The following is a 27,885-nucleotide window of genomic DNA, read 5'->3' as shown; positions in this document are numbered from 1 at the left end:
TGAAGGCAGAAGTCCCTCCTTCATTCTACCTGCTTCCAAGATTAACACAGATTTATTTGTTAGACTTAAGCTAAGGTCCTAAAATTTAAGTTGCACTTTAATTTCTGAAGAACACTGTGAATAAGAACCTTCTTCTCTCCACCTAACGCTGTCAGTGTCCTGGTATTCCTCTTCCTTTCCACATGGTCCACGACAGGCTAAAGCACATTTAAGCCAATACTGTGATCTTTTAGTGAATGAGAACCCCAACAGAGGAGGACGCAACCTTGTGTTCTCTGCCTGGCAGCCTCCCAAACCTCACGTAACTATCTCAGGGACATAGTGCACCCAACTGCTACGCAGATCAGCTATATCAAACATAGCTGCAAAAGAAGAGATCTGAACGCCAGGACAGCACATCTTGAACTGCTGTGAGAGGGAGAGAGATACCAACTTCCAAATCCTTCCAGCCACCTTTGTGGCAAGTGAGTGCACCTTCCCTCAGGTCTCATCAGCATTGGAGCATCTCTACAAAACTGGAAATCAAGATGCTTGATTCTCACTCAGCAATACTGTCCTTCTTTATCAACACTTAGGACGAGGAGAGACACCAAATTTGCTCTTTAAAAGCCCAATACTTTGCCAGACTAAGGAATATCCATGCCAGCATGAGATACGCAGACAAACAGGAGGACAGGACTAGCAAATGCAGCAGTGTCACATACAGCCACTTCCACCAGACATAAGTTTCTGAAGAAAGGGAAATGCTAAGTTCCCCGTCATGGGCCTGAGTGACAGAGTCTGCCTGCCTGCCTGCTGTATTAAATCATCTCCACTTGTGCTTCTGCGGCACATATCATCTGCATCCTTCCTCAGATGAAGGCAGGCTCTGGAAAGGCCCCCGGCAGATGCTGCAGAGGAGGGGGAACGGGGGTGTTTGCGCTGGGGCAGGGAGGCACTGACCTGCCACTCAGCCACCAGGTTTGCAAATCAGAAGTGACATGAGTAAATGCAGGGCACAGTTTCATAACCACTGCTCAGCACTGCACCAAAGGCAGCCAGCAAGACAACACGGATGCGTAACTTCATTTCTCACCCACCTTTTATTTCCACCTAGCAGTTATTGCCTTTCTGTTTCCCACATTAGCAGATAATGAAGAGGTTTACTCACTTCACCCTGGCTCACGGCAATACGCAGAAGTATGTCCAAGCCCCTCTTTTTTGATCAAATCATCTGACTTCATATTTACACCTTGCAAACTGCAAAGCTAGCAAAGCCACAGGATATGGTGCGATTTCACCTTACAAATGCTCAGAGGCACAAGAACAAAGACAAAATGCCCTCGGGAGCTGCCTGAGGAACTAACCAATGACTCACATGGTGCAGCCAGGCTGCGTGTTTTCTGCTGCTTGAAAAGAATTAACTTTAACTTGTTTTAACCACAGAGTCTATTTGAAGGCTCATGTTTTTCCTGAAAAGTTCAGTTTTGTATTTGCTGTGTACAATGGTTACACCTCACAGGGAATTCATTTATGGCATTTCCTACTGCACACAGGAGGAATTTCCCTTTGTGCAGTGAAGCATCACAGTGCAAACTGCTTAGAATGACTTTCCCAGTAATAAAGTCTGTAAAAAAATATGTAAAAAACTTTTACAAGCCCCTCTCTATATAATGTAATTCATTGATTACTACATTTCTTTCTTGTGCTTTTTTTTCCCCCAGAGAAGTGCTCGCCTGGCAATGTTACATGGCCAAGGGACTGGTCTGAGCCTTCATCTCTTACCAAGGAGCCAGAGACCAAGCGAAGCAGCCTGTCCCTGCCCTCTGCCTCTCTCTTTGTTGCAGAGGAACTATTCAGGATGACTGAGCCACAAACAGCAGGGCACCTTTGTTCTCAGGGCAGGAGGAAGAACGCAGTTTTAAACCTGGGTAACTTTCCATTCCTTCCTTCTAAGTCTCCCTTTCTGTCCAAAACACTCCTCACTCCACACCACTAAATTTGCTAAACTTTATCTAGCTTAGCTCTTGCTTCTATGATGAGTTTTATGGTTTATGTAGTGGGAGAGCTGTGTTGATGTAAGCGATGGCCAGCTGGCCAGGCCACGCAGTTAAAGGCTGCAGCCGCTGCTGAAGGAGGAAGGAGCAGATCCACAGAGCCTCAAAAGGTCTTGCAAAAAGACAAGGAGAGGAATGTGCTTCTAGAAATGGGAAATACCTCTGCTTCACTGGAGAGGTGAGTGCTGGCCAGAAGGATGCTGCTTGTCCCAGGGGCAAGATTGGAGCTTTAGTGTTGGTGATTAAACGGTGCTGGAAATAAGATGCTGCATGCGTGCAGGATCGGTGCACTTAAATAGCAACTTTCACAAGAGCTTGGACAAGATTTCCAAGACCTGGAATAAACACGTATTCTTTTTATTTTTGAAAACTAATTAATTATTTTCGCTCTCCCTCACATCTTACTGCACCTCCTTTATGAATCTCACCAAAGCTGTCTTTGGTTGAGACTTCTTCTGATGCAGTCTTGGGAAAAAGAAGCTTTGGAGTTAGAAAGCATCAGTCCAAGAGCCTGATGCAGGCAAGAAAGGTACAGTGAGCGTGCTCAACAACAAACTCTGTTTTCAAGTCGGAATTTGAAGAAACCATGTGAGGATCACACTGAGAATCAACTTTGCATGTAGCTTATTATCTTCAAGTAGCAAGGAACAATTTAAACACAGCTGAAAACTGTCCACTTCTGGATGTAATTACACACGAAAAAAGAGCCGTAATTAAGATTTAACTAAACTAAACTATATACCAGACTGCTGTCAATTTTACATATTTTCATCTTTTTAAAGGTTTGACACAATGTTCTTGATCACTAAGAGCCAAAACCCCTACTTACTCCCTGCTGGCCACAAAACCTCCAGGAAAGGGAACCAGAAAGGCACTTGGCCATAAAACCTCAAAAGCAGCTCAGACACACTCCTCTTCCTTGTTCTCCAGGTTTACAAATCAGATATCTCAGGCAAAGTTATTCACAAGTAAGCAGACCATGAAACATGAATTTATTCTTTCTGCTCTTAAGCTAGTATAATTTCTAAGGATTTGAAGTCCACATGCCACTCTTATCAACCACTATGAAAGGAAGATTTAGTTCAAGCGTAAATCCATAGAAAGAAGAAGATCATAGGTCACAACCAAATTCTTTGCCCAGTTCATTTGCGTTTTGATGACCCTCTGAGACCAAAACAACATACAGCAACAAAGTGCTGAAAATCAGTAGAGGGGCACCAAGAGCGCATCCGAGAAGGAAAGGTCTTTCCCCCTCTAAACAAGTATACAAAAGTATACAGAGCTTGCGAGTGGGTAACAATCTTACTGAACAGTCTACTGAACAGTCAGGGTATTTAGATAAATATATAACAAAATAAGTTTTCTGATGCATATGTTTGCATTCTTAGGGGAGAAACAGAAGTCAGACCATCGAGTCCTATCAGCATTAAAAATGTACATTAAGTAATGTTAACTTATTCTAAATTGAATTTGTAATTACTTATGCTAATACCGACCCTTCTCTAAATCAGTACCAATACACCTCCTCTTTCAAAAGATGTCAACAAAGGAAAAGTAGTTTAAGACTAATGGGCTACCTATTACTGCTGTGGATTTACAGTTATGTTTTCTTCTGAAAAAAAACCCCACCAAACCAACCAAGAGATGAAATATTGACCAAATGTACAAGAAATGTCAGCAAGAGGATAAATAAGCTGAAATAAAAGGGATTTTTTTTCTCTAAGCCTTCTATGTAATGATTTCATCTATCACTTGCACAGTTTTTTCAAGACAAAGTGCAAATTCTTAGTCAATAGTGTTTCTTTAAAGGCAACAGCAGCTACATATAGTAAAGCACAAATTCAATAATATGGCCAACTTTAACTTATTCTCTTCTGCCACTCTGACCTACTCTAGCCTTCTGACATTTAAGTCTCACAAGCTCAAGCTCAATTTAGCAGGACAAAGTCAAAGCTCATATGTAAAATGATATAAGCTGCATGTCACTAAGTAGATGAGAATTTAACTTAGTAAGACACAAGTATGGATGGGGCTGGAAAATTTTCAACAATATGCTCCTACCTCCCACTCTTCTGACTTTCATACTTTGAACAGAGCAAGCTGGCTGCATGCAAACAGGCTTTCATTTCTATTGTAGACCAGCTACTGAAAAAAAGGAAAAACTGCCTGTCCAAGTCACGAAAACAGATGGTCAAAGCACCCTCACAAAGCAGTTCAAACAATAGCATACCAGGGGAGAAAATACTGACAAGAAACAACAGTCATCTGGGGAGAAGAAAAACTACTTGAAGCAGGATATCAGGGAGCAGTTGGGAAAGGCAGCCTGGTCAGATTGGAGAGCTGGAGACGTTCTGGGCTCAGTGTTTATGGCAGGGGACTCAAATTCAAAGTCCTTCCTTTTCTCCCCAAACCTGGCGCTTCTCCTGGTGTTATGTTGTACTTCATCCCAGCCACCCAGGGGTTACTGTGGCCTAGAGATCAGTTCAGGAATAAAAAGGACCAGACCAAAGGTCCACCTACTCCAGTAGCCTGTTTCCACAACCAGCTTGAACTAGATACCCAGGGAAGAAGTTAAGAACAGGGATGCAAGCAGTGATGCTTCCCCAAAGCCCTCTCCCAGTCCCTATAAATTTGCAGCTGTGTAACTTGTCCATTCTTCCTCCCCTCTCACTCAGTCACCTCATTTCTTACTGTGCTGACTTGTCCCTGGAGTCGCTCCCTAACTTTGATCATTGGTGTCCTCCAAACCTTGTTCCCCTGTTCTGTTACACCTTTTTGGTGTTGGAGAAACCTGAACTGCACACACCACAGATGTCCCACAAGTTTATAGCAGCAGGTGATACTCTTTGTCTTGTTCTCTGTTCTCTTTTTCTAAAAGCTACAAACATCAGATCTGCGTTTTTGATTGTTATTGAACACTGCATTGACATTTCCATGGATACATAATAACTTCCACATCTTATTCCTGAGTGGTAATACTCAGCTCAGTGCTTACCATTTTATACATGAAGTTAACATTAGTCTTCCTTATGTGGTATATTTTACAGTTATTTAAATCGAACCTCACCTGCCATTTTAACATCAAGTCTGAAGATAATTTTTGCAGTTCTCCACAACTGGTCTTTAGGAATTACCAACTATCAATCACTTTGAGACATAACCCTGAAGAGTCATTATGGAGCTCACCTTATGCAAGCATATGGAAAAAAATCACAGATTTTGCACTTCAATATACCAAAACACTAAAAAAAATATCTAGACTGGGATAGAATAGGCTAATTATGATGTTCATAGAAGCTCAGTCTTTTGGGTTACTATATCCACTACCCCCTGTACCTCATTAAAGCAAATCAAGTGAAGCAATAGTGACCTGTTTGTGTTAAATTATATTTCCCACATCCTAGAGATAATATTTTCCTGATTATTCAAAGCTGTGAGAATGCATTCAGGTGACCAACATGAGTAACGTTGTAGCTTAGTATCTTTCCTTTGTTTCAAGTCTATACAAAATGTCAAACTCTCAGATTTCAATCCCCTTGTGACTCTACACTGCACAAAACCATCCCAATTGAAAGATCAACTTATATCAGGTACTCAACTACAATTACCTAGACTCAAATTTTTGACAAGAGAGTGGTTACTATGTTAATCATTTGAACCTTATGGATTTCAATCTCCAATAAATTCCATCTTTTAAAAAGTTTAAACAAACAAGACACCAACGGACAATACCAGCAATTCTGATACTGTTGTACCTAAATATCAAGCAAGTATCATGTTTGTAATAATCTTTACTTTTTACATGTATATATACATGTCTACTATATAGGCAGATAACATATAGATAGGAATTATATATTACATATATGTAAAAGCTTTCACGTGAGCATGTATGTTTAGTACACTTTAATGAGTTATTTTACTTTAAGGATTTCTAAAGGTCAGAAGTTCTATGTATAATTATGGTTGTTATTTGGTCTTTATGTAGCTTTTCTGTGAGCTATCTGCCCAGTTTAAGAATACTTACATATTCTTATCTGGATTATATTAGAACAAACAGAAGTGCAACCAGTCCTCAGTCAACAAACACATCTAGCAGAAACCACTATGGCTATAAAGTAATCATTTTTCATTGCAACCAGCTGTTTACTAATAAACAACTACATGAGAAGCCCTTGAAGGAAAGGCCATAGGAGGAAAAAACAGTACTTTAATTCCAAAAAAAAAAAAAAAAAAAGACATGTAACTGAAAGCACTTCTGAACTGAAACCATAAGTCTTTCTGGCATCCTTCCCAGCTACTATTTGATTCTATGCCCTGTGTGACATTTTATATATCCTCATATTTGAACTACCCAACCATATTTCGTTTCTTCCTTCTACTGGTTTTTGAACTACTGCCACAATGGTGTCACTACATAAAGGAAACGTACCATTCTACAGTGGTTTATGCTTTCTATTTGTAACCTGATTGATGCAGCTGTTCAAAAACTATAGTTTATCCAAAAGATCCTCAGGTATCTCAATATTTTTCATGAAAGAGGTCACGACCCTGCAGTAAGAATTCTGAATTTTGAACTGAGATTTCCAGCCCTTGTGTTGCCCATTAAGACCTCTGGTTTTGTGAGACTTGACCCCAAGTTCTAAAAATTGTGAGTACCCTAATTAACTAACATCATGACAGTATCCACTATGCATTAAGCACTGGGTAAACAAGAAGTTAGATGGCCCCTTTCCCACAGAGTTCAAACTTTTAAGAAAAAACAAGTAAGCATGGCAATGCACTAACTCCACTAATTAAAATTTTTTAGAAGACAAAATTATTCTAACACTGATCTTCCCTAACCCGGGACACCTACATTGTAGATTCCCACAGCTAAGCTTGTCACTCTGTGTTCCACTAAAAATCAGTGGGCATTTTTAAGACACATGTCATCGGATCCATTTTAGATAACTCCTTCAGGATGAGTACTGAATGGTAGATTCCACTCCCTAAGTGGAACCTCTATTAATTAGCAAGATTGCTTGCGCTCACTAGTCATGCAGCTGCATCAGGTTAGTCCACAAAGACGCCATGGTACACACAGAACTCACAGAGGAATGTGCCAGTCCGCAAGAGGAATTTAAAGGCAGAAAATCTTAAGGGACAAACTTATTCAAGCAGATTGTTCAGGGCTTAACAGTTGCATAAAAGAAAACGAAAGCAGCAAGCAGAGAAGCATGTTGCAAAACAAAGGAAAAAGTGTAACAGAGTGAGTAATAGTAAATGATCTCTCACTATTAGTTTGCTGGAAATAATACTTGGAAATAGAACGGAGAATTTCAGAGAAATGCCTAGTGCTACACCCTGTCCACAAAGAGAAGACAGAAGAAATCCATCAGGAAATTATTTATATTTCACTAAGCCATCCCCATAAAAGAAAAAAACGTGCTGACAAATATTATCTAAACATACTCATCTTAAGCAAGTCACCAACCATCTGAACTTACTGTGTGCTGCCCGGCTACCTGCGGATCATTCAGATCCTGTAAATCCTGAAGAATTGTTTAAATAACTGCAAACTCCCCAGCTTCTCATCGTGTAAAAAAAAATCAGTGTCACCCTTCCTCTTTTGATTGTCCCTCCTCAGTGCAAGTACACAGCTGTCCAAAAGGATCAAGTTTCATCTTCCCAAGCCACTTCAGTTGTGATGGATCCCATACCGCAGTCTATAAACAGCCTTAGGTACATTATTGGTTATGAACTGGTACGTTTCCTAACCAACATCATTAAAGTACAAGGCAGTTCACTGAACTTGGAAAAATACTAAGAAATTATTCTCCAGAGCGTAACATCTGGTACAAAGGAGGAGAAAAACATTGTTTTCAAGTGCAAGACATGTAAGAACTAGAGGCTAAAACAAAACCCATTAATCTATCCCCACCCCCATGTTCAAAATGAAAAACAGAAAAAATGCCCTTTGGTGCTTCACATTGGGAAGACACAAATCTGAGCTGTCTCCCATCTGTTTTGTTTGCTGTTTTTTAATAAAAAAGCAAAATTACCCTGTCCTTTTTTCTGCTTTCAATAGAAATCCTGAAGGATATTTTCAGACTTGTTAGGTCCAAGGTTTTTATACTGTTCTCATCCCATTTTATTTGAGTGCCTGTCAAATGTAACTATTCTGCGTCGGTGAACCAATATCTGAGCTTTTCAGGTATTATTAAAATTATCATGACCAAACTTACACGAACCACAGATCTGGCTGAATTTAGGGAGCTGAACAGGGAGGTAACTACCTTTGTCCCCCTGCAATAAACCCTTGACCTGGGAGCCCTGGTACAACTGTGAGTAGCCCATGGGCTTTCTAAGCTCCTGCTGACCCCAGGAAGCTGCCAATAGACACAGACCACCAGACGGTGACAGCACTGGCCATGACCCCTCTGCCTCATCCTGCAGTACCACCATAGGAAATTGGGTAGAGTTGGACATGTTGGCTTTAAACCACCTGGCAATTTCCTTTCACTGGAGAAATTACTGCTGTCTAGTCAGAGCTTATCCGCATTGTCAGAGGAATGAGTCAAAATCCCACCTGCGATGCTCTGCTCATGTGGGTGTGTTGGGAAGGCTGCCTGGACAGTGTCCTTAACCCTCACTGCACAAACATCGCTGTGCACACTTTCAAGAATTACCTATTGGTCTTGGATGAAGAGCTAAGACAAAAATTGTCTTTCCTGGGGACAAGAAGTGTTGGAAGCTGGTTCGTGGACAGCCTTCTTCCTATGCAAATATTATTGTATTATAATATACATTGTGCTCACAGCCCTGAATACCCACCTTTGGCTTTGTTCTATCTGGATGAGATTTTGTTCTACTTTTCCTTTTATTTTCCAGAGAAAGCCTCCATGCCATCATCAGCTGAACGAGTAGTAGCTCACTTCACAAAGCTTAAAATAGCATCTGTAATAGATATTACTGTTCCTACATAGTTAAAACTGAACATAAAGCTGGTCCATTTTTAAGGAACATAAAAATGCTATTAAAATCCTTGTGTGACAGTGTCAAATTATCTGTGATTCATATGACTTTAAGCCCTAACTTTTGGATATGCGTGGACTGCAAACCAAGGCAGAAAATGGATTTTAATATCTGGTTTTGTTTTTCTAGAACGGTGGCTGCCTTCACTATAAACAAACACCACATATGAGAATACAGTTCTCTGTAAAATTCTCTACCAGTTGTAGGTGTGGTGGAGTACAGCTTGGCTTTTTTTTTTTTTTTTTTTTTTTAAGATATTGAGTGACATTCTGATGTTCATTTTAATTCAGGACTATGAGTTGCCTCAACTTTCAGTGAAGAAAACAATCAAAAGGAAACACATTCTAAGAATTGTTTCCCACAGTTGAGATTTCCTTCTGCACAGTTGAGTAGATAAATTCAGGTACAAACACGATCACATAAGTTAACTTAAATAGTAAAACTATAACTGTTCTCCAGGCTCTTGCCAACTTCCCAGGCAAGTGGCTTGAAAGTCATTTCAATCTTATTAGAAAGAGGAAAATGTTTTCAAGGTCTTAAATAAAATATGCTATTGTTTTACTTTTGCAACACAACAACACACAGACATTCCTTCAAGTAACATTTTCAGTATTTAAAAGAATTACATGAACTTTAAAAGTGATATGAACTCGGATGTCCTCATCTCAGCATCTTATTATCCAAATGGTTCACTGGCAGCAACCATAAATATACTCCCTTAGCATAAACAGAGGGCAAAATTCCCCTCCTCTCCGTGCCTGAATACAAGAGACTTCCACAAAAATGCCGTGGGAGAAAGCTTTCCCTTGGGAAAGGTCATGCAGTGATACCACTGGCCCTGGCCACCTGAGGGACGCTGAAGGTCACTGCTGCCCAGTCACACTCGGCTGATGGCATGGATCCATGGGCTGGCCCCACCACTGCCAGCTTCATCCGTGCTCTTACAGCCACCCCTCCCCTCCCCATGCTCTCCACCCCCACCACAGCGAGGGGAGGCAGCAATTCTTTGGAATTTTACGAAGGAAATAGCTGAAAAGTACCATTTCTATGTAAGAATGAGAGTGCTATTTCAAATACACAATGTGCTTGCATTCCAGAGAAAAACTTAGTAGCAGGCATTCAAGTGTTGGCCTCACTTAGATGCTCCATGGCAGGATAGAGCTGTGCAAGACAAGCTGAGATCCTGGAAAGAAAGGGTGCACCGATCCCTTCAGACCATGGAAAAGTGGTCAGAAGCCTTCAGAGATGATGAAACTGAGGCTTCACCAAGTGGGGGAACAAAGCACAGGGTGGGTATTTGTGGAGAGGATGGTTAGTGAGATTGTGCTGGGTCTGTAACAGCAACAGAGTCAAAGGGATGAAGTATTCCTGCCTTTGGCTGAGAAGAAAATCCCTTCACAGCATTTCAGAAATTCTGGTTACAAAACCAGGAATTGCCATTAAAAGAAAGACCTTTCTTTTTTCTTGAAAAAGAAAGAAAAAAAAGAAAAAAAAGTTAAAAAAAAGGTATACTCTGAGGCTGGGACAAAGTTGAGATTGATTTTTAATCTTAATTTAATTGATTCAATTCAGCCTGAAATGTCAGGGAAAAAAACACTAGGAAAATGTCTTTCTAAATTCTTGGTAAATGCATTCCTTTTTTGAAGAAGACAGGCATTACAGAAAGAAAGCAGAGCTGCCTAGCAACTTTACAACTGACAATACTACCGATTTATCCCTCATTTGGTTGGAAATTACAAATTGCAAAAACTTTAATTTTTGATGATGGTTTCAATAAAGAAATTTTTACAAGAAAAGTGTATCTTCACATGTAAATGTATTTTAAAGCAGGTACGGTTCAGATGGTCTCTGGAACCATTAATCCAAATCCCAAACTATCCGTACAGTGAAGATCACCACACCTACCTCCGGTTGGGCTACACACAACCAAATCAAAGCCTAATCTCCCCAGGCACAGACACACAGCATTCAGGGCATCCTTCCCAGCTACCAGAGTTAAGCTCCTCAGCACCAGCAGCTTTGTGCAGTGCTCGCCTCAGTCACTGGGTCCACGATGCTCTTCTCCTGCCGCACTCAGCCCTGGTGCACAGCAGGAGTTCGCGTAACCCCTTCTAAAATTGTGTATGCCTTTCAGCAAGATCCGTGCTATGCCTCGAGCCTATAACACTACATATGCAATACATCGCTTCCCTTCCTTTTTTTACATACTGCTATGATTATAACAGCATATTAAGAATTATTTTTTGCTTAGAGATTTGCCGTATTACTTTAGCAAATGTAGCATTTGCCCTTTTCTTGTTTCTGGCCCGAGTCCTAACAGAAGTTCCTCGTTCTCAGGCTATGTCACTTTGTTCTCATTCTCCCTCAGAAAACTCATTCTGATTTCTGTCACCTTGCTGCAGACAGACCCCCATTTCTCATTCTCTGGAAAATAACTGTCAACATGGTACAATGTCCCATTTTCAGGTACACATCTATGCATTGTTGAACATTGCTCCAGTGAAGGGTTATTTTGTCTCTTTCTTATCCCACCATGCCCCAAAATAATTTGGTTCTGGGTTATTTCTTGATTGCTTTAAGGAGTATTGTAGTTTCATCCATGTTCAGAAAAATTTGCTGTAACTAGATCCATTACTTGCAAGCAACAGTACATGAAGCAATGGGGGACTTTGGTGGTACCTTACAAAGTAACAATTTCAGGGTGGACCAATCCTGAGATCTCTAACGTTGCCAAAACTTTTATTGAAGTAAGCAAGATTTTTCCCAAGGAATAGCTGAGGAGAAATTCAAAGTTTTGGTCAAAGCAGAAAATTCCTCTGAATTAAGGGCATGTTAAGTCAGCGAAAGGTTTGAGGCACTGATCACTCAGGCTTTTCTTGTGCTTGTTTATGACAGCTATATATTGGTAAGCTGACTGGGATACCAAGAAAATACATATTATTAGCCTAATTATAAATGGTAAATTATAGTTACCCTAACTCTACCCTAATTCAATTCACTCCGATTCTTTTTCTTGTAATATTTCACTTACAACTCTTATTTGCATCTTAAATTTTCAAGTAACCTAAACTTCTAAGTACTAAAGTCATTTTTTATTTCTGAAATAGCTCATTCTTGTTGCAGTGCTGTATTCAAAAGCAGCTGGGTCAAACTCAGTTCCTTATGAACAGTCCTTGAAACATTAAAATTGCATGAATAGCCAAGAGCCTCAGTTGCATAACCAAGGCCAAGGAGGAGCCAATAAATCTCTGCCAGTTAGTCCTATTCATCAGTAACTTCTGTTTGACTAAAGCATATCGGCTAGAAAAGCAACCTGTCATAGTTCGAAGATTTAGACAGACGAAGAACCTCTTGCTCCCTTGATAATTTGTCAGGATAATGAATCATTTCTACTGTGAAAAATGTTGTGCATTATACCTGATTTGAATCTGCCCAGCTCTCCAGCTATAACCTTTAGTTTGTGTTATGATCTTCACTGCTGTTCTAAAGAGACAATATAAAACCAGTATGTTTTCTCCTGCTTCAAGAGACTTAAATTTCTTAATCAAGGAGGCTCTCTATTTTGATAGGGACAATGGATTAAAAAAATCACAGTTCTCAGAGAGAAATAGTTTCATCAGATCTCACACCATTTTAGATGACTTTCTTCTGCAACGGTCCCATGGTTGAACATCCCTTCAACAATACTGAGCTGGAAACTACAGCGCACATTCCCGTCACAGTGCGCATCCAGAGGTTAAGGTTATTCTTGAGTGCTAATCACTCTCTTTCTGGAAAATAACTCCTTCTCCTTTTACAATAGCATCACGCTAGGAACTCTTGTGAACTTGCAGTTCAAAAGGTCCTTACACCCATTTCAGACTTACCATTTTCCGGGGTATAGTTTACCCCACTCCTGGGAATTCCATCTGGCTATAAGAAAAAAAACAAACCTCACCATAAGAACAATAAAAAACTGCAATACATTGCACAGAAAAGTGGTGGCATCTCCTTCACTGGGAATATTCAAGAGTCAGCTTGATGGGGCGTGGATAACCTAACCTAAGTCTTTGCTTTCTACATCAGCTCTGGTGGTGCCCAGAGGTCCTTTCCAACTTAGACTTTACTATGACACGTGAACACATGCTTGCTCAAATGCATTCAATTCATTCTCCATTAAAGTTTTCAAAAGCTAAGGCCAAAGCTTACAAAATCATTTGGTCTTGTAGGTTTGTAATGCCACTGCTAGTTCTCTCAGTACCAACTCGGTATCTTTTAAGCTCCTACGTGTGAAGAGTTTGATCCATGCAGTGCTGCAGTATACTGAACACCTGTATTAGATACATCACATACTTACACCATGCTCATGCTCATTAACTGGCTCTACTCTTGACCACCAAAAAGCAACCCCGCAGGCAGCTGCGTGCTTGTACACCACCACCGGCAGAGTTGGCCGCACAGGAACTGTATGCGGGGCACCACACGCTTCTCCACGCACAAACACATGCGCATGCTTCCTAGGATGGCTACTTGGCTCTGATCGGTCATTATCTCTGGCTTTATCTTTCGGCCCAAAGGATAGGTTTACACATCTGACTGAAATATTTCCTTGCCTGTTTTATTTGTAACTTTTTTTGTAAAATTACCATTCTAACACTTGTCTCTCCCCACATCTTTAAAGAATTGCTTGCCAACCTTTTTCTTTGGTGTATTTTAACGATGAAGTATTCTGGAAATAAAAGATAATCTCATATTAAAATACAGTCTCTGAGGCTGGGATACAGTCCCATTTTGTAATAAGATACTGCGTACCTGACAGGACAATATGTCAAACACCTACAGCAAAAGATTGCAACGCAATTGTTTGGCAGCTTGAGCAGAGTGAATTTCTTCACCAAAGTCCAGATCCCAGTAAAAAGCTACATTTCTATAAAAGCTGCCTGTTAACACATTCCCAACAACTGTTTCAAGAGGTGACCACATTTAATATTTTTCTATATGAAAAAATTTAACTTCCAGCTATATTTACCTCCTCCCAAATTAACTAATTTCACCACAAATTTACAAAGAAATATAAAATAAGACTGAGCAACCAGACTCCAAGTTTTGTTAAACTCAAGCTGGCAAACCACAATGAGAGCATTTTATTATTGACCTTCGGAGCAATCCATGGATTTCTTCAAATGTTAAATGGCACTTATTTCTCCCTCTGCTAGTCCCAAGGGGCAGCAAGTCTTGAGGCACCCTGATCATTCTCCTTAAAAGCTCCTTTGGAAATTATCCAGATGATGGCCTTCCCCTGCCTGTGTCTGCAGGTAAGTCACATACTTGATTTCAGCTTTCCAGAAAGAGGAGTAGAAGCTATGCTGGTATCACTGACCAGCAATTTCCCAGGACTGAAACCATGCCAGATGACCTGTTCCTATGGTCCAGCCATGCTGGAGGCTAATACACCTCTGGCTCCTCTACAAGGGGTTGAGGTTGAGAAGAATCTCTACCTTTTTGATATTTCATCCCTTAGACCATTTCCTGGATGCTACAATAATCTTCTCTCTCCAGCTATCGAGACAGTGATACCTAAGCGCTTGCTACTACTAGTCGTGCTGTAAAGGTCACTGCACTCTACAAATGATTTGTGGCAGCCTGTAACACAGGAGGGAAGACAAACAAATACCCTGCAAAAGAAAGAAAAAGCAAAACTGCATCATGATTTGCTTCTATTTTGTTTATCTAATACTGTGGCTGAACAAAACTCTGAGAAGTTTCTTGGCCTGTGAAACGGTATCTGCAAATCTTTAAACAATGAGCTTATTCTCAATGGCTGGAATAATTCAAGTTGTATAAAACTGCTTAGATTAAGACTGCACCACTTTCATGTGAAGTAGCACAGCAATGTGTCAGAGAAACAAATACAGGTTTTGTCCTGTTGACTCTCAGGCTGCTAATTATTAAAAAAGGGGGAAAGGCCCTGTTACTTGGCCTGTGGTCTTATCCCTTATCCGTTCTGACCAGCACAATCTGACAGAAAAAAAATAGCTCTACTGATAAGAAGGAATATCTCCCTCCCTTTTAAATAAAGGTATAGAGGCTGCTCTCCTTCAAGTCAAACAGAGCTCATAGTACAGTATGTATTTAAGAAATTTTCCAATACGATGAATTATTAACTTGTTTCGATTGTGTCTTTTTGGATTAGACTGAGGAAAAGAAGCACAACTCCCACAACGTCTCCAGATCCCAGCATCAATTTTCTTTTGATCGGTGCACTTTGGACTCACAGAAGCAAATTGCTATCATATTATCAGTCAAAAAATACTGCTGAAAAACAGCACGTGCATTAACAATTTAATCAGATGCTTTCAAAATCTTCTACAATGAACAACAGTTAACCCAAACATCCACCTGGGATGGTGAAGTCAGTTTGATGTTTGCATATTCCTAGTTATTGAGATCTTACAGTAGGAAGAGCTTGGTTATTACATGCCATCTGCCTTGTCACATATTTACACAGAGCTTTTAGGAAAGGCAGTGGGGGAAAAGGGTGCCTTTATTACGCTGTTGACAACCAACTTCACTTCCATGGGGGATATTTGAGCATCATGCCTAATGTGTGTCTGAAGCAGAGGCTTAGATGAGAAACAACTGGCTGATCCTCCTCTTAGATGAGAACAAAGTGACAGGAGAGATAAGAGAGATCGCATGGGCTGTGGGGCTGGGCAGATTTGTTCTTTGCAATGCTGCTTGGTGCCTGAAATTTCAAATGATCATATAGCAAAGCTATGGTTATGGCTGCTTACCTGTCTCAGTTACTAACAAGAAAATTGGAAATTCTCCCTTTATTTGTGAACCAAGGCAGTCTAGACATGTAAAAGACAAACTATGTGTTTTTGTTGAGGACAATGTCACAATACACTGGTAACCCGGCATTCTGTGCCACTCATTAGTTTTCATTAGTTTTCACAAGGATTTTAATGGCTCTGCTCTTAAGTGCAACACCCAACACACCTAGAACTGATTCAAGGCGTGCTGGTACCATACCTGCAATCAGAAAAGGCTCCTAAACTATCAGCCTCTGATTTAAAAGGCAAAACATTTTCCATGGCTAATCAAGGCTTTGCTTCCCCACATAACTCTTACTCAACTTTCCTTCTCTCTTGTATTTCAGATAAAATAACTTAAACCTGCCTATTGCAACAGGGTGCCACCAGACTCAGCTACTTTGCTGAATTTGGGTGAACAAATGGCAGGTAATTTTCTGGGCTGGAAGAGTTATCAGTATGAAATCAGGCTGGCTGTTTTAGTTAAACGAGCAGTAAAATGATATGTAAGCTTATGTTTCCAAACACAGGTCCTTGCCATACATTGAGGTAAGTAAAACTAGCTCATCACCCTCATCTCCACTGAAACTATTTGAAGGCAGTGTGAACATTTTGAAATGATGACTGCATTTTAAAAGACCTCTGAAAGATCACAGAACCCAGACATTCAAGAAACTTTTCAAACCACAGGGAAGATAAGCCAAAAACAAAGCAGCAGTGGCTAGACAAACCTCACTTGAAAGGCTTGATAACTTTTGTCTGACTGCTTTTTTCAGAGGAAGTCAGAAGTTAGAAAAGCTATTCTGCTCTCAAAATCTAATAGTGTGATCCTAAAATTAAAAAAAAAAGAAAAGGGAAAAACAATGGCAAAAGCATAGACATTTTGGCAGTATCCAGGGAAATCTGAGAGAGGGCAACAGAAAGCACAGATCAAACGAACACATAAGTTCTTTTATTGTAGAAAATACCTAGAATTCCATGTTTATCTTACCACAATAAGCTACTGAATGGTTATCTAAGCTGCTCTTGTTTTACAAGGCGACTCAATACATCTGTAGGTTTTATCCTGCATTAGTTTTAGTCTGGTGTGTTTAAAATGCTACACAGCAAGTAAATCTAATCTAAAAGGTTATATGTCTCCTTAGGAAAAACAGTCTTCACAGAGTGATCACCTTAAACAGAAAGTCTTTTTGGTATCAATTCAGAATTATTTGCCCCAGTTTCTAAAACTAAAATCACATAGCTGTGATATATCACAAAAAGCCCAACCCCTTCTCTCTCTAGTAACACCTTGCTAATAGGTAATGTGAGAAATCCACAAAAGTACATTAAAATAACCCCAACCCAACATGAGAAGCATCTCACAAGTACCTGTTTGAGTACTTGTGAGCTTTTTTTTGTTTAATTTCCTCAGTTGTCCTTTTATAAACTACTAAAAGTTTCCCTAAATGCCAAGCTGGCTTTGCCTATATAACACAGTCACGGAGAAATCCGTCTAGCATATTGTAAGTGGAACTATTGGCAAAATAAAGTCTCTGAGACACGTTTAAGTCATGCAGGAACAAGACTGAACTTGTGAGTTCACAGTTTCTTTAAAACAAAGCAATACCTGCTGTCATAGCATGAGGAAAAAAAGATATCTCAAACCCAAAATAATACAGCAGAAGCAGAAGACAACATGGGAAAAAAAAGTAGCTCACTCATCTTTGCTGTCCAAGTATCTTTGGAGTAGAGGTCTACTGTTTTCTAACCCCTTCAATTCAGAAGAGGCCCACAAAGTAGCAGTTACTCCAGAGTCCTGGAAGACTTCCAATAAATAGATTAAACCTTACGTATAAACACTCTCCATAATTAGAGAAGAAAGCATCTTGGTTTTGGACAGCATATGACAGATTTTGAAACCATGAGATGAAATCAAATTGTATTTTAACATGGTTCAAGGGAAGCCTTTCTTCTGTAGGCTGTCGGTCTCCCTCGCAGGAACCTCTGATTACTACTGTAGTAACCTAGTTTTTTGTGCCTTTCAAAATCAACCTAGAAACACGTATAGGCAATAGGATAACAACAACGAACACTTAAGGATATTCCTTCTTACAAGGAGCAGTCTTTTGAAAAAATTGATCTATCCAAAAGCTTCCATTAACTCTTACACAAGCCCCACAGAGGAAAGCCCTGGCTCTTCATCAGAGCTGTACCTCGCTGGCAGAAGAGGCACCAGAGGAGCAGCAAAGAGCTGAGAGGTTCCTTTTTCTTCTCGGTTGTGACACAGGAGCATGAGTGGCTACCTCCTCCTCAAAATCCATTGCCTCGGTAGCAGACTGCCACCAGCATGGAACGACAGAACCAGGAGCAGCACAAGTCCCTCTCCTCCTCCCCGTGCAGATTTTCTACAGGTGCGCATATGCAGCAGAGCCTCATCTGATGTGAAATTTTGTTACACATCCGGGTGTATGAATGACTCATATATAAAAAAATACTGGTTTCTCATGGTTGCATGCTTGCATATGGGTGGGGATTGAACAAATACACATTTGCACATGGGCTAGAACTACCCTTTTGTGACAGGATTAATACCCGAGACCAGGAGGTCACGATTTAGCAATGAAAAAAGAAGGTAAAAGATGCACAGCAAAAAGACATATGCAAAAAGTGCGATCAAAGTAATACAAATACTTAATGCTATGGTGATATCTCTTGTGGAATCAAGCTACAGCAACAACCAAGGATCATTTGTGACCTCCGCAATGGTCCAGCATCACTGAAAGCTATTCACCAGCCTTGGGAAGAAACCTGACTCCTTGCGGGAGGGCCCCAGGCTCGGTATGGGATTAACCCAGTTGTTGGGGACCGGATTAGAAAGTGATGTCCAAGAGCCCTGCCTGGGTAGCAGTGCCCGTCAGCTGCCGGCTGTGAGGGAGCAGCATCAGGTGCCTGCAGGACCTGCCCGCGCGGGACGGACGGCACCTGCCGCTGCCTCCGGTGCAGAAAACACTCGGTAAAAATAAAACAGAGGGGAAGTACACATGAGCCAGAAATTAAATGCTTGCACCTGATGTCAGAGGAAGAGCGCGTGGGTCAGACAACCTGCTAGGGGTCTGAGCCAACTGTACTCCGGTCAGCAGCAACGTTTTTGTTGACATCGATACCGATGCCGTGAGGGCCAAGAAAAAACATTTTGTGCTCTGCGCCTTCTTGCTCTGTCCCACCCCACCCTTTTGCGATATTCAGAAGGGAGAAGTTCTCCACTGATTTCCAGAAAGCTTTTGATGCTGTTTCTATCACATGTTTTCATTTAAATTCTCCAGCGACAGACACCAACTAATTGCCTGCGGTAAACCAGAGAGAGTCCCCGGGCTGCGTAGCGCAGAAACACAGGAGCACGGCAGGGGCTGGCAGAAGGCACCACCCTGCCTGTACCCCAGCACCGGGCTTAGTATTAGCCAAAAAAGATGGTAGCTTGGATTAGCAGCTGAAAACCAACTGAAACAACACCGATTTTAGTAAAAATACCCAGAATGCTGCCAGCAGTCACTGCCAAATCACAGTACCTGCAATACTGCGGTGATTCCAGTCTAAGCGCGGAGGAATAGTGAGGTTCTCCCATACTCCTGGGTAGTAGATGTTGACATAATACTGTCTTTTTAATACAAAGTTATTAAGCAATTTTAATATGAAATAGCTTTTTTAAAAAATAAATACGTGATATGCATAATGAAAGAGTGAAATGAGCAGGTTTGGAGGGTTGTTTGGTTTTTTTAAAGACTTTTAGGGGAAAATATAACCTAGATCAAGAATTTACTGAAATGGTAATTCCTCTAATTAAAAAAAATAAAAAAAGGAAATACGAAAGTTTTTTAAAATCTATAGGAAATACAATAAGTGTCCTAGCTTTTCAGGTACACATTTTTAATGGAAGTGCTTATATTACATGTATATTTTTAAGTTAATTTTTTTACATTATGCTAAATAATACTTCTCCCTTCCAAACGATATTTACTGTTATTTAAATCAACCAACCAATGTCTTTCAACTATTTATTTATTCATCCAATGGGAAATAAGTGACATTTCTTATTACTTATTCTAATCAAAGTCAAATATTTGTTCCTTCTGTGAATAATTTATTACTAATTACAACAGTCTGGTGTATGGTATTTTGTGTTACTAAAAATAGGGCTACAAATGAATAAATGCAGCTAAAATTATGTTTTCAAAGCACAGTGGAAGAAAGCCCAAAGCTCATACATAGCCATTGACAGCAGGTCTGTCTCCAGACTTTAGACACCCACAGACCACAAAATAGGTGCAAATTGGAAAAGCCTCTGCTTATTCATCTGGCAGTAAGTGTATCTGGAAGTGAATATATCATGTCAAATTTAAAATCAGACTTAACTTCCTTCAAATACAAAAAACGTTCTAACTCTTTGGTTTTTCACTGTTTACTTCTTCCTCTTGCTGCCTTCCTCTTTCCTTGGAAGACAGATGTGTCCCTCCAGACCGAGAAAATACTTAACTTCGATTGAAATTGAATTACAATTAGTTTTTCTATTTTGAATGAAATCAATGCGAGAGCATGGAGACAATCTATTAAATGTATATGTAAGAAATGTAAACCCCTCAGAGGCTGAAATATTCTTAAAACTTAGCTGAGCTCTGGAATTTACAGTCCTGAGACATTAACACAGTCAAGAATTTAGCAATCCAAACCAGAACTGGACATTCATGCAAGTATCAAGAAGATCCAGTCTTACAACTAACAAGAACATAATATTGGAAGATAAAATATATCTCAAGATGTGTGACAAAATAACCTGTAACTACCACAGATCATAACGCACACGATGCGCATGGCCAATTATCCAACATCCACCTCCTGAGCGGTTGCTAGAACCTCCTTAAGCAGCCATGGCAGAGGCCATGGTGAAAAATATTGGTCTTTCTGGATTTCAAACATAACCTGAAAGAATACCTTCTCTATTCCTTCCTTTAACAACTAATTTTGATTTTTACGTGGTTTGTTGGTTTGTTTTTAAGTGAAGTGCACCTATGGCAGTGAAAACCTTTCCTAAACTTAAACAAATGAAAACACTCGGTGTTTACTAAGGCAGCAATCTCCTAGCGAATGAATGGAATCACTACAATCCACAACACAAGAGCATACGAAAAAATGCAGCAGCACAAAAGGTACTAATTAATGACCCAAAAACCCCACAAAACCAAAAAAGGACCCTTCAAAACATAATCTCATCCAACGAAAAGTCCCTGTGTTCACTTGACGTTAATACCACCAGATTCTGAATTTACTGAATTCACACAATGATAGGGTGAAAGTTAAAAAAACCACATCTCAGTGGCTGCTGTCAGAGTCACAGGTGGTGGCTGCAATTTTAATGATAGCACTGCTTCTCCTGGTGTACTAACTCATTTGAAGAGAAAGGAAATTGGAATATATGTTCATAAGAGATGCGCTTGTCTTATTTACTCTTGTTCTCTTATTTGAGCCCAGAAAGAAGATTTAAATCCCAGGGATTATGGTTAAACCAAGCCAGTTAATCAGGTGACTTAGGTGCAATCTGCCTTTGTCAGAAAATCAACTGAAAAATGCTGTGATGCAGCAGCAATGTCCAGAGGTGCATTTACTTTGCTAATGACTGACATAAATATGTGCTCCCCTCCCAAGTGACAACGTGCAAAGAGCACAGAAATGTTCCCAGTGGGAAGCTAGCAGGACTATGCAGCTGAAAAAGAGAACAACCAAAGCACATTCACAACCATTTGCAGGTAAATGATCTTGAGATATGGCAAATATTCATAAACATTGAGGCTAATCACAGGCTACAGAAGGAACCCCCCCTGACCAACAACCAGAAAAGCTATGCTGTAACCTCAGCTCTACCACCAGCATGGTCTGTTGCCCTCACTCCACACCTTTGCCTGTCCATGACACTCCTCATCTGCAAACAAGCAATGCTCACACCTTCTGTAACACACCTCCAGAACTACAAATGAGAGGCAACACCTGTTCAAAAACAGCACAGTCAAAGACGTCTGCAGACCAGGGCTTCATTTTCCCTTCAGTCACAAACTTCTTGTGCTCTCATGAGTGATCAGCAGCTTGAAATGAACTTTGGGGTCGCTGACAAGCCTTACGTGAACAGCGCTCTGAGGACATCTACCATGCCGTTCGCTCCTGAGCGGGGCATGAAGCACAGCAACATGAGGTGCTTTGGTTTAAAAGCAGAGTTGGAAGAGGAAGCAGTGGCAAAGCACCCTTCATAGATCAATCTACTTCTGCAGGACTTGTAAAGAAAGAGGAGAAGATTCAGCTTTCTGGCTGCCTAAGCCTGAAGGACATTCAACAGCCACATCTCTGGGCAGAGAACCTTGATAACCAGGCTACAGCAACATGGGGCCAGGGCTTTCCATCACTGACTCCTGAAACTTTGCTGCTGAGAAGAAAGGAGCACAAGGTCCTCATGGCGAGGGAGAGCATGAAGAGAGGAGTTCAATTCTGCAGTCCTGTGATGAGGCTCATTATTCAGCAAGGCACTAACCACAAGGCTATGGAGACCGAACTCTGTAACACATCACTGACCAGTGGCTCAACTCCAAATGCGAAAATGTAGGGTTTGCCTATCCCAAACACCCCAAGCGCCCCCAGAGGAAGGAGGGCATCAGGCACAGGTTCAGAAGAGGCAGGAGGTGTCTCTGCCACAGGAGTGGTCACTGCCAGGCCACTGTGCAGGACACAGACTCTCCACCATCACTGAAGGAGTTAGTTCTGCACGGAACCCATCCACCAAACAAGGTCCTGCTGATGGCTTTGGTGCAGTTTTTGTTAGTCATCTACAGAGGCAACCCAAAAAGCGCCAGTACTAAACTGTGCGTATGCAAAAACACATCTATAGATGCCTCGGGTTATTTTCAGGTTTATGAAATGTAAGGAATCTCAGGTGTCTACAGTAACTGGGAGAGGTTTCCATGGACAACTCTCGTGGATGCAGCTGCCTGAACTCTGCTTTAAGGGATACCAAAGTCTTCAATTCCATAAGCACTGAAACAAGATTACTGCAGGCATTTTTTCAGTGAGCTGAATACAAAGTATTCTAAAAATACTTTCCTTTGTCGTAAAAAAAATACACGTACAAAACTCACATGAACAAAGGTAAGGATACAACAACTACCTGGGACTTCTGACTTACAAACAACACATACTACTTACAATGCAGAGGCGTTGCCACAGAAGAAAAGTTACTAATCCTGTTGGGGCAAAGTAACTGCACTGGTGTGTGGTTTGCACGGGGGGAGGGAAGGAAAAAGAAAAGGAATTGCTTTATTAGCCTTTTTGCAGCTTTGTTTTGTTTGCTTTTTCAAAAGAACAGCTGTTTTTTTATTATTACTTTTAACTGATAGATATAAATGTAGAAACTTAGTTTTATCAAAGCAGGTATTACCACTCTAGTTAAACTCCACTTACTTCCAGAGATACCTTAGGGCTAGTAGTTTAAAATGTACCTTAATATGTTGCCTTACTTTTTTAAAGTAAAGGGTAAAATTGAAAGACTTTCCACTGAGACATTCTACTAGGAATATTCTTCTTCCTCAACATTTTCACTTATAGTCAATACGACGTAAATCCACTTTACTTTGCTAACGAACTAGCTCTTTGTTCATTTATCTAACAAGCTATTTATAAATATCTCAGAATCACAGCATTATCTGGGGGCTAAAGAGCATGTTTCAACTCAAAACAAATGGACATGTCATCTCATGCCCTTCTATAAACAAAAGGTAAGGGCTCGGATTCCAGCAGAGATTTAAGCCTGTAATCATATTTCATATGTTCAGTCTCATAGCTTTACTTAGGTGCTTTTACCAATGCAAAACAAGAGCAGTTGCCCTTAACATACAGCAGCACTGGAAAGCAATAAATTGTTGTACCAGATGGTACACGAGACAGGGGACACGTGTGGATGCTGCAGAGGGTCCCCCCTTCCCGAACGTGCAACGTGCTCTGTTGGGCTTCCAAAGACCATCCAGGGAGGAGGGGGAATCGCCATCTCATTTGGGCAAGGAGGTAGTACCCGTCAGCAGAGAGGAGGCAGGAACTCACAGAAATCTCCCAAAACCATTTCGGAAACTTTTTTTTCCCTGAACAAATACCTGCAGCCTATGCTGATGCAAGAGCAAGTTCAAGCTGTATGACACTGACCTCTCAGATAAAAATAGGCATTTTTTGATGGCATGTTATACACAGCAGTATGTGAATCAAGTAGTAATTCAACAAAATGGATTTTCTCAACAAGAAAAATCTGCAGCAACATATATCCAGATTAAAATCACATTCTTCACAGACGCTGTGTACATTTTAAAATCAAATGTAATTTTTTTAACTCTGTTTTTTAACTGGTACAGACCAGAAAAGTATTCACACAATACTAACACAAAATCAATTTCTCCCTACACAATTTCATGGCATCAACCAGCAATAGTGTGATGAATGCAAAATATGCTAGTCCGTTTGACACATAGCCATTTGTACATATTCTAGTACTAAATAATTAATGCTCTGATTTTGGGAGAAAGGTTAAATTGAAATTAATTCTGTAATATTCCCATTACTGGCTTAGTTTCAAGATATAACTAGGAGTGTAAAAGCAAAGAGCTGTGACCAAGAAAAATTAGTTAGTGATTTCTCACTTTGTACCCCTTTCAAATCCATTCACTTTAATAATCAATACATGTTCCAAAAAAGTTTATTTAACCTTGCCTGATCAAGCAATGCAGAACGTCAGAAATCCTTTATACACTGTTTTTTCACCTGGAATTAGATAATGTGCTTACCATATTCTGCAGACTCCTCAATCCCTAAATCCTACTGAGGATTTACATTGAACTGAAACTAGTTTCTCTGAAGTTTACATTTCTCGGGTGTCTTTAGGCAGAACCTATGATTTTTCTCTTTTCACATTTTTAAACTCAGACATTAAGTGCTGCAAGCCCCTGCCCTTTGCCACCTAGATCTAACCCTTTCCAAACTAAGTGATTTGAACCGACTAAACTTTGTATCCCCAAACCTGCTCCCCGTTATCATATCACAGCGGTGCCAGCGGGGGGGCTATCCCTTCCGTATCGACGTTTACTTGATCTGTTGTGATTGATCTAAGCACAAAAGTGGTTGCAGTTAAGAACCCAGGGATTTTCCTCTCTCTCCAATGGGACAGAAAATACCCCCTTTTGTTTATACCTAAAACCCAAAAGTCCCAACAGCATTTCTGTTGCTGGACTTTTACCTCCAAATACGCTTATATTTACCCAAGAAAAAAATCTATTAAGAAATACCCCAGCGTTACCCTGTGATGTTGAAGCGTATACTCAAAGTCTGTTTAACCAACTGATACTATGATACATTAAAAAAAAAAAAACGCCCCAGTATTTTTGCAGATATCAAATGCTGGAATAAATGCTGTTGTAATTTTAGGGTTCTATTTTAACAGTTAAAGGAGAGACATCTGGCAATAATCTACAAATAAATACAGTGTCTCCATTCTTAGTTTCTCCTCCAAAACACTACCTAGGACATTTTTGCAGCATGATTCATATAATCAACATAATACATTACAATGCCTTTCGAAAAATTCCGAATTCTCAGTTCATTCAATAAAGAACGCATTTTCAAAAGAGAAAAGGGAACATGCCATGCCAGAAAACTTGCTTTATTGACTCAGCCCCGCTGCCAGGAGGAACAACGTGGTGAAGCGAACTCCACAATTTCAAAAGCATTTTTTTACGGAAAGGGCAAAGAGAGAAAGAGGCTTATTTACCGAAAAGTGAGATTCCACAGGTGAAGCCAGAGACGGTCTGAAATCCTCTTCTTTTAGTTCCAAAAGTTTAAATTTATGATGAAGCCTGTAGTAATCCTTTCAAGCTGCCAGGTAAAGCGCACGCCATATCTCAGCCGTATTTTCTTTCGCCCTTTTGCAGCGTAACTTTGTTATTTGCATAAAGCTTAGTTCTAGCCTATGGGACTTTTTGAACATCTACATGTTAGATTAGCTGTCTTGACATGCTCTATCAAGCATGACATCATGGATCTCCACGGCAACCTTAACCACACCTGCCCAGATGCCAGAGTTACCTGTCATGTTCAGACCTAACTGAACACAACAAAAAAAACCTCAACCACCATTTTCTAGGCACTCAGCCTTGCACAGGCACCGGAAGGGTGGTGGGGTTTTTTTGGTTTTGTTTTTTTTAAATTGGTGGAAATACAATTTCGTTTGCCAATAAATTTATTCTTCACAGAGCAGTGGCTGAAATGCCAGAGCTGTTGCCGACCCTTCCACATCTCTCAGTGCATTTCCTAGTCAAACAACAACAAAGGAAATCTGTGGCAAACATCTTCCAGCTCATTTTCTGAAGGCATGCTCAAAATCTCCAGCTCTGAAAAACTTCTACATGCTCATTTTTGCTCTCTGTCCCTCAGAAAGGTGTCGGGTTTTTTTTAGCCATGACTTGTAAAACAGGTTCACAGCAGGGATTACCCCCCTCCCATGGCCAGGTTAGCATTTTAACCTCTTAATTGCAAACTGTTTTTCATCCTCGCAGCCGCCGGACCAGCTTTTGTACTTGTTCCTGCTCTTTCCTTTGCTGCTGACCGGACTCAACCCCACCTAAAGTGGGTGACCGTGTCCTGCCATAAGCTCAGCAGCAGATGATTCACACCATCTCAAACTTCAGAAGACTCAGACTGTTTTCCTCCTTCCTCTCTCTTTTTTTTCTTTCTAACTTTCCTGGGGATTACGTTAGCACCTTGCTTTCATTAACCCAGACGAGACAGCCTTGGCAGAGGCAACGTATCCAAAGCTCCTGCAGAAACTTGCATTACCTATAAAAAAAAGATTTCATTCCTCGGCTTTCCAGGCTTCCAGGCGGAGGGAGCTGCTATGGGGTTTTCTTGCAAGGAGGAAAACCTGCACCCCCCCGGCTGCTGCGTTTACCATGCAGTTTACCACGCAGACCAGCTCAGCTGCTGGTTATTTGCCTTGCGGCAGTATCCCAAGGCCCTTGTGCAAATAAAGACGGCCCCTGTCTCTGTGAGCTTTCCTTTCCAGAATAAGATATCACAAACAGGGTAAGAAACCTGCAGGGTGGAGGAGGGATGATCTGTGTGCGCAGCTGGGAGGTTTCAGGTCACCACGTTAGTTAACCATCAGTAATCCCCAGTGGCATTTTACCTGGCCATGACGGTACTTCTGATTTGTGGCAGGTTATCAAGAGTCGAAACGGGTCCTCAGGAGGCACATCCACGGAGGGATTTATCTGAGTAAACGGAGCCTGGATGAAACCACTAATATGTAGTGGAAGATACAGGCAACATCCAGAGCTGACCTTGCCCGTGCAGGTGATACAGTATGATCTGACAACTTCAAATATTTTTTTCCTGACATTTATTTTCTGCAAACCAGGGGTTGGTTTGTCATACTCAGATACTGATGGTTAAAACAGACAAGAGAAAAAAGTCAACAAAAGAAGATACAATTTCCAATCTTGATTCTCTGTCCCTTTTTTGTCGGTTATGGACCTGAAGGGGTTTAGAACAACCTGGAAGACAAATTATATGATATACAAGGGACTATCTCCTGATTGTAAATACTGGGATGTTTTATGTTCCAGATGCACCATTTGATATAGAGATTAGAAAATGGTGTTGCATTAGCTACTATCCTTGACAGATCTCCCACAGTGGGGAAATTCCCACCATAGATAATTTTGCCACTTTCCAGATATTGGAGCAGCTGGAGAAGTAAGAAGGGAGGAAAGGAACCTGGAAAATAAATCGTGACATTTTAATTCATCTCTCCCCATACATCTTACTGATTTTGTACGTCATATATATATATATATGTTACATACACATACCTACTACATGTTTATGTACTTTCTCTTCTATATTACTGCTACACACATACATATATAAGGGGAGGAAAAAAGGAACTATGTATGCTAAATACATATATACACCCTCTGAAGCAAAAT

General features: G+C 40.6%; 1 protein-coding gene across 21 annotated transcripts in view; it reads right to left on the bottom strand.

The window, feature by feature from the left end:
- Nucleotides 1-27,885, bottom strand: part of KIAA1217 (KIAA1217 ortholog) — a 356,360-nt gene that overhangs the window by 147,776 nt on the left and 180,699 nt on the right. For 2 of the 21 annotated variants that reach the window (XM_054190050.1, XM_054190047.1), the window contains exon 1: nucleotides 25,671-27,806. The exons of 18 other annotated variants lie outside the window; for them this stretch is intronic. The gene's annotated coding sequence lies outside the window, so the exon portion shown is untranslated. Of the gene's footprint in view, nucleotides 1-7,525; nucleotides 19,640-25,670; nucleotides 27,807-27,885 lie in introns of those variants that run through there. One more of the 21 variants, XM_054190049.1, reaches the window with a different exon arrangement.

Source organism: Rissa tridactyla, chromosome 2 (genome assembly GCF_028500815.1).
Source record: "Rissa tridactyla isolate bRisTri1 chromosome 2, bRisTri1.patW.cur.20221130, whole genome shotgun sequence".
Taxonomy (NCBI): Eukaryota; Metazoa; Chordata; class Aves; order Charadriiformes; family Laridae; genus Rissa; species Rissa tridactyla.
Note: the sequence above shows the minus strand (reverse complement) of the source record. Positions and strands in the feature narration are given on the sequence as shown.